General features: G+C 37.0%; 1 non-coding gene across 1 annotated transcript; it reads left to right on the plus strand.

Moving 5' to 3' along the window:
- Positions 1 to 363: 363 nt before the first annotated feature.
- On the plus strand, positions 364 to 470 carry LOC122096352. The gene has a single exon (XR_006145283.1). It is a non-coding gene; the product is annotated as a U6 spliceosomal RNA (small nuclear RNA).
- The last annotated feature ends 7,183 nt before the right edge of the window (positions 471 to 7,653 follow it).

The raw sequence follows: 7,653 nt of genomic DNA on the forward strand, positions 1-7,653 counted from the left end.
ATAAATCTTAAATACATTATAGAAAATTTTATACCTGCCAAACAGTCCTAATTTTGGCATATAATCCTAAAATTAAATAGATATAAAACACTAAAATTTTTAACAACCCTTAACACTTGCTGCTGTGTTCATTATGACATGTGCCTTGTATAGAACAATTGAATTATTTCCCCTACACATCTCTTGAACCCCAAATATCTGGAATTATTTTGTTTTTGACATGTCCATCTTGACCTTATTCTTAAATGTGTGCTTATGTAAGAAGTACATGGTTCTAAAATTTCACAATTCTTCTAAACTTACTTTTTGTTGAATTGCCTAGTTTAAGAAAATCAATTACACTTTATATATAAAAAATATTCTGTGCTCAATTCAGCATCACATAAACTAACATTGTAATGATACTGAGAAGATTAGCATGGCCCCTGCGCAAGGATGACAGGCAAATTCCTGAAGCATTCCATAGTTTTACAACAATAGATGCTGGAGGGGATGTGGACAGAAGGGAACCTTACTGCATTCTTGGTGGGAGTGTAAACTTTTTCAACCATTTTGGAAATTAGTATGGAGGTTCCTCAAATGACTCCACATAGATCTCCCCTATGATCCAGAAATCCCACTTTGGGGCATTTACCCAAATGATGACAAACAAGACCATACGAAAACTACCAGCACAACTACATTTATTGCAGCATTATTTAAGATAACTAAGATATGGAACCAACCCCGATGCTCCTCAGCAGAAGAATGGATCAAGAGGATGTGTTTTATATAAACAATGGAATTCTATGCCTCCATCAGAAAGAATGGCATCATCCAATTTGTTAGAAATTGGAAAGATATGGAAAAAATATTAAGTGAAGTAAGCCAAATCCAAAAGAACACAGGTCCCATGGTTTCCTTAATTTTCAATAACTAATATATGTATAGTATAAGCAGAAAAGGTCAAAAGGTATGTCCATATGACCAGATAACATAATGTTCCGGGAAATGAAACCCAAGATAGGGATACAAGAATTTTTCTCTTTTTTGCTATTGTTTCTAATGTACTTATAATGTGCAATGTGATTTTTTGTGTCTTTTTATAGGTTCCTCCCCATGCTATAACAACTGTTTTCACTGTATTTGAAGTTGATGCGCCTATATCTTGTATATATGCTCTTCTAATTTGGGGAGAGGAAGGAAAAAAACAAAATGCCTAAATAGGGATACAGGTTGACTCATTGTAACAATGAGATGCACAAGACACTATGCTGAAAAATGAACGTTACAATTTAGGCAGGGGAAGTGGGGAGGGGAGTGCACTTGTGGAGGTGCGAGGGAAGGAATGGTAGGGGAAAAATAAAGGAGGAGGTAACAATGCTTGTTAGGAATTGTTCTCATTACCTAGCTCATGTAAATATGACACCTGTGTACAGTATTTTTACAATAACAAGTATAAAACTTTTCTAAGAGGGAGGAGTTTATTTCCTTTATTTTGCTTATATAATATCGTTAACAAAGAAATTAATGCAAAACACTGATATGAAGATATTTAGAATGGATGTATGTGTGTATGTGTGTGTGTGCACGCGTGCGCACAAGTAGCATGCATGTACAGGAAATTGCATTTCTGTTGGCATGCTCAGAATTTGAAATCGCGGCTTCAAGGTCTTGCTAGGCCTTTCCTCTCTAGATTGGTGAGCTACTATATAAGCTACATCTTCATTCTTGGCCCTATGCTAGTTCAATAAATTTTTGAAAAATTATCTCATGAATTTATTTTGCCCTGATTGGGTTCCAACTGTTATCCACAGATCTCGGGCTCCTGAGTAGATGTCCGGAGGAGTTAGGATTACAGGTGCGACCATCCAGCCCAAGGTTTTCAGAATAATTTCAAAAGTAGAAGAAAATTTACTTCACAGGGTCCTGTTTTATCATCTCCTACTTTGAAAGCATTTTGGGTGATTGTATATGAATTTTTTAGGTTTTTGATTCTTAAAAGTCAGTTAATGATAATATTTAAAAGTTTTAGTACTTTTTAAAAAGGAAACTGGAAGTTTCCTCAATTTATAAGCTCAACTCTCTACATGATACCCCAATCTCACCAACACAGTCTGTGTTGAAGACAAAATGTAACAGAAAACAATCACCATGGACATTAATTGCTATGCTATTATTTCTTGGACAATATGAATATTGAATTGAGAATGTAAGAGACTGGAGAGATTTTACCTACCTTTTGTGTACTGCTAAAAGGCTTTTGGAAACTTTGCCTCATTTCCTTTCTCATTGTATGTCTTTGGGTCATCTACTTAAGGCATTTAATTACAATTTTCCCAACACTAAAATGGTAATAACATTAGCATTATAACAAATATTATCTTAAGAATTAAGGGAAATAAAACTTGTGAAGTACTTAACCTAAACTTCTGTGAAGGAGCTTTGAGTTTAGCCAGCAGTTTTTTTTAAATACTAAATAGAATGCAATAAGCATTACAAAAACCATTACATTTTGTGAGAAACCAGAAGTAATGTTATCTATTGACCATGTTCTGCTTCCAAGGAAACCAGGGTGGTAACTTCTTATTCTGTAAATAAAACTGGTTATCTTATATCTTACGTCTTGGTAGTGTAAAAGTATCAGGGAAAGAATAATGAATGAATGTTGTAGACTGAGGTGAAGTCCATATGAAAATGTGAAAAACTGGTAAAACATAAAAGTACCTTCACGATATGTTGGGGTTTACATTTTAAGGAAGACCTAGAAGAATGAATTCTCTTTTTGATATCCTAGCATAGGTCCTTAGAAGTAGGAACTCTTTCTTCCTTCTTGTAGAGGCATCATCAGATGAGAGGAACTGTATTTTTTTTGTTTGCTTCCTCCCATTTATTCTTCAGTTTGAAATCTGAACTACTTGAGACTGAAAGAGAGCAAGGGAAATTAGACACATAGACTTTGGAAAGAACAATTAACGTAAAATAAATAAAATGCACATAGCCTTGTTAAAGGTCTAACTAAATTGAATTATATGGTCTCAAGCATTAACAGAAAATGATTTAAGCAATATCATTGTATTGAAAATTGAAAAATATTAGGAGTGGCTTAATATTTTTCTATCTACTACCTTGAATTAATTACTGATTTTGTATGGAGAGATTAAAGATGAGATTAACAAGAAACTTGATTAAAATTGGACAAAAGTTCTGAATAGACATCTTTTCATAAAGCCCTGAAAATCGCCAGTGGGCTAACAAAGTTGTGTTTAATACAACTTCTATGCTGGCTTAATGGTTTGTGAACTGAAATCATTAGAGAAATGTAATTCAAAATTACTATGATAAGGAGTTCCGGAAAGATGGCGGAGGAGAAGCTGGAGGCTAAACAAGCTCTCGCAGAGAAAGGAGTTTTATATAATTTTTTTCAAATTTAATTTTTTTTGTGAACATACTGTACAGAGGGGTTACAATTACATGGGCAGGATAATGCGTACATTTCTTATCAAACATTGCAGCCTCCTCCTTTGATTACCCTTCACATCCCTTCCCAATCTCCCCCCTACCCTCCCACCTAATCCTCCCCCCTCCCCCCCACACCAACGTTGTAAAGCTCGTTTTCTACATGACAACTTGTACTTCTCATTGTTGCAACAGGTCCACCTGTATCCTTAAACGACTTGTTTTTCCCCATCTCCTCCACAAGTTATACTGATATAAAATATAGTGAAAGCAGGGGTTATACTGTGGGGGAGGGACATACAAAGCAACAAAGAAATAATATTATAAATGCATTAGAAACAAATGCATGAAATAAAAAACCATTAAAATACCTATCTAAGGGTTCATTTTCCTAACATCACATTATCTGACCTTTTCCGCTTGACTCATACATATACTAGATATTGCAAATAAGGGAAACCATGGGACCTATGTTTCATTGGGCTTGCTTCACTTAATATAATTTTTTCCAAGTTTTTCCATTTCCTAACAAATGGGGCAATGTCGTTCTATCTGATGGAGGCATAGAATTCCATTGTGTATATATACCACATTTTCTTGATCCATTCATCTACTGAGGGGCATCTGGGTTGGTTCCATATCTTAGCTATGGTAAATAATGCTGCAATAAACATAGTTGTGCTGGTCGCTTTAGTGTGGTCTTGTTTGTAAACATTTGGGTAAATGCCCAAAAGTGGGATTGCTGGGTCATAGGGGAGGTCTATGTGAAGTCTTTTCACGAACCTTCATACTGCTTTCCAAAGTAGTTAAACAAGTTTACACTCCCACCAACAATGCAGTAAGGTTCCCTTCTGTCCACATCCCCTCCTACATCTGTTGTTGTTAGAGTTCTTGATTACCGCCATTCTAACTGGGATGAGGTGGTATCTCAATGTTGTTTTGATTTGCATTTCTTTTATGGCTAGGGAGATTGAGCATTTTTCTTCCTGTGTCAATTGGCCATCCTTCTTTCTTCTTCAGAGAAGTTTCTCTTCAAGTCTTTAGCCCACTTATTTATTGGGCAGTTGTTTCTTTGAGGATTTGTTGTTGGGGGATTTAATTTTTTGAGTTCCAAGTATATTTTAGATATGAGACCCTTGTCTGTTGTATGGCTAGTGAAGATCTTCTCCCAATCTGTATGCTTTCTGTTGATCTTGCTAGCTATGTCCTTTGCCATGCAGAAGTTCTGCAACTTCATACAATCCCATTTGTCCAACCTTTCTTTCTGGGAAGATGGCGGAGGAGAAGCTGGAATCTAAACAAGCTCTCGCATAGAAAGCAGTTTTAGAGTTCCAGTGAACATTCCTAAGCCAGAGAATCACACCAAGTGTGCCATCACAGGACAGAGAGTCAGGCCAGAGAGAGAAAGGAGTTTTAGAGTTCCAGCGAACAGACTTAAGCCAGAGAAACACACCAAGTGTACCATCACAGTTCAGAGAGTTAGGCCAGAGAGGGGAAATCCAGGCAAGGAGGCAGATCTGAGCACTTGCTAGCAGCCGCCACTGCGGGCTACAGTGGTGGTGGAGGTGGCAATAGCCGCCATACCTGCAACACAGAGAGTCCAGGACAAAGGAGCCAGACATGGCGCGCGAGTGTATTCTACTGAACACCAACAAGAACCGACAAGGAGCAGACATCTTCATCCTGCAGTTCACAGACCAGAGATGACCCAGGAACCAAAATGCGGTGTGAGTAGAAGCCTAACGTCCTCACTCCTTCTCAGGGAGCAGAGGAGGGAAGGCCACCCCTCCCCGCCATTACAGGAGATCTCCATGTTTGATACTGACAAAGCTTGGCTGACCTGCTAGCTCAAACACAGGCCTTGGAAGAAAACTAGAGTCATTTAGCAGGTCACAAGATCCTAAAGTGACATGGCAAACTCAGCTCCATCCAGGGAAAAGTCATCCAGCTCGGGCCGCCAGCCCCAGGAGTGGGTTTCTTCACTGGGTAATCAGAGCCAGAGGCTGCCCCTCTCTTTAGCAGCATGGACAATCCATTGAAATTCAGTAAACATAAACCCTGAGAGTGGCTCGAGGCTGGGCTCTGTGAGTCTCTCACAAAGTCTCCTCAGGGAAAAGCTACTGTTTGCTGAAAGGCCTCAACTCTACCCAGAACCTAGCCTCATCAGAGCATCTACAAACATGAGGAAAAAGCCATCTCCCTCTTTTGTGATACTCAAAGCAGATCTCCCTCCCATTGAACTAGCCAGGGGAGAGGATCACAAAATATTTTGTACACATAGCATTTTTCTGCCTGTTCAAACAAACTGCTTAAGAAACCAACTAAGCCACAGGAAAATCAAATACCACAAGCAGACCAGAGACTCCAACAAGAGGCTGGTTATGGACACAAGGGATATAAAAGATCTTCCCACCACTCCCAAAAAAATCAAAGAACTTGTTTTTTTCTCTGTTTCTTCTTCTTCTTTTTTTTTTTTTGGTTCCTTTTATAAAAATATTTTTCTTCTAAAACTTTTTTTTTTAATTTTTAATTTTTACCATTTTGAAAAAAAATTCTATACTAGTAACTTTTTTCTCTTCCTCTTATAATTTTTATTTTAGGGGTATATGTGTGTGTGCGTTTTTCTTTCTTTTTTGTTCTTTCTTTTCAAAAAATATTTTTGTTTTTTGTTTAGCTCTACTGAATGTCTGATTTTTTTTCTTTTTTGCTCATTTTTTTCACCTTTTCTGCTCTTTTGCTCTTCTTTGTGTGACTTAATTGTTGTTCTGCACATCCTCAGATATACCCATAGTCGATTATTAGACTTTATCCCCCATTGTGTACACATTTAATCCACAAATTTATTACTCAATTCAAAGCCTCTTAGACTTAAATTCCTAGCAGTATTACCTCTTTATACCTATATAATATTTTAAGTATTTTTATTTTTAAGGTTTTCATGTCTCCTTTATATCCCTCCCGTTCTCTCATTATACCCATGTTCTTCTCTGAATATTTCATTTTCAATCTGCATATTTTTAATCATTACACTTTTTATTTTTTTATTTTTGATTTTCTATTTTTTCTTGTCTCTTTTTTCTCTTTCTCTTTCTTCTTTTTTTCTCTCTCTACTTTTATCCTATCCAACCTCTTTCCCACTTTGCTATTAGGACTTAGTTAAGTAAACTCTCCCTGTTCCTTCCCATATTTCTCTTTTCCTATTTTTACCCACATGTCTCCCTAAAACTAATAATTTCTGGTTTTCCAAATTCTACTTTGCGGTTTGTAGCCCATTATTATATAGTTGTTTGATGTTGAATAGGTATATCTGTTGAACTCATGACAATCATGGGACAGGACAGATAATGAATAATCCAGAGAAGAGTTCTCAAATAGCTCTACAAACACTACTGGCAAACATGGTAAATGAAAAGATGGAAAACATACAAAAGGAGTTTGTATGAGCGTGATAGAGAGAGAGAGGAGGCAAACGAAAGGTCAATACTGGAAAAGATTGAAAACATACAAAGGAATCTATATGAGCATGATAAGGAGAGAGAGGAGGAAAACCAAAGGTTAATACCGGAATATCATGAGCGTGAGGAAGCTACTCTAAAACTGATATAGGAATTGCATGAGCAGCATGAGAACACTCAAAGAGAACTTCACAAATGGCATGAAAGTGAGGAAGCTAAGCAAAGAGAAATAAAGGAATTGAGAGAGCAGGATGAGAATACACAAAGATCACTAAAGGCAATCATGGAATCCATTAAGGAAGAGCTGAAGGATGTCAGGGAGACCAAGGAAACCATAAACAATCACCTAAGTGATTTGAGAATAAACACTGAACACCAAATTAAGGAAGTAAAGAAGTCCATACAAGATCTAAAACAAAGCTTCAACGAAGAATTTGAAGCCATCAAAGCTGACCAATTAGAAGGAAAAGAAATGAAAAACCAAGCAGAAAGCCTTGAGAGCAGGTTAGACCATGCAGAAGATCGAATCTCGGGGATTGAAGACAGCCTAGAAATTATAGAGAAAGAACATACAACCATCCAAGACAAGTCCAAGAAATATGATAGATCTATCCAACACTTGGAAGACACCATCAGAAGGCCTAATCTAAGGATAATGGGTGTAGAGGAGCACCTAGAAACAGAAGTTAATGGTCTAGGAAATTTGTTTAACAGGATCCTAGCAGAGAACATCACAAACATACAAAAAGATAGGCCTATT

Source organism: Dipodomys spectabilis, unplaced genomic scaffold (assembly GCF_019054845.1).
Source record: "Dipodomys spectabilis isolate Male_0828 unplaced genomic scaffold, ASM1905484v1 ptg000368l, whole genome shotgun sequence".
In the NCBI taxonomy this organism is placed as follows: Eukaryota; Metazoa; Chordata; class Mammalia; order Rodentia; family Heteromyidae; genus Dipodomys; species Dipodomys spectabilis.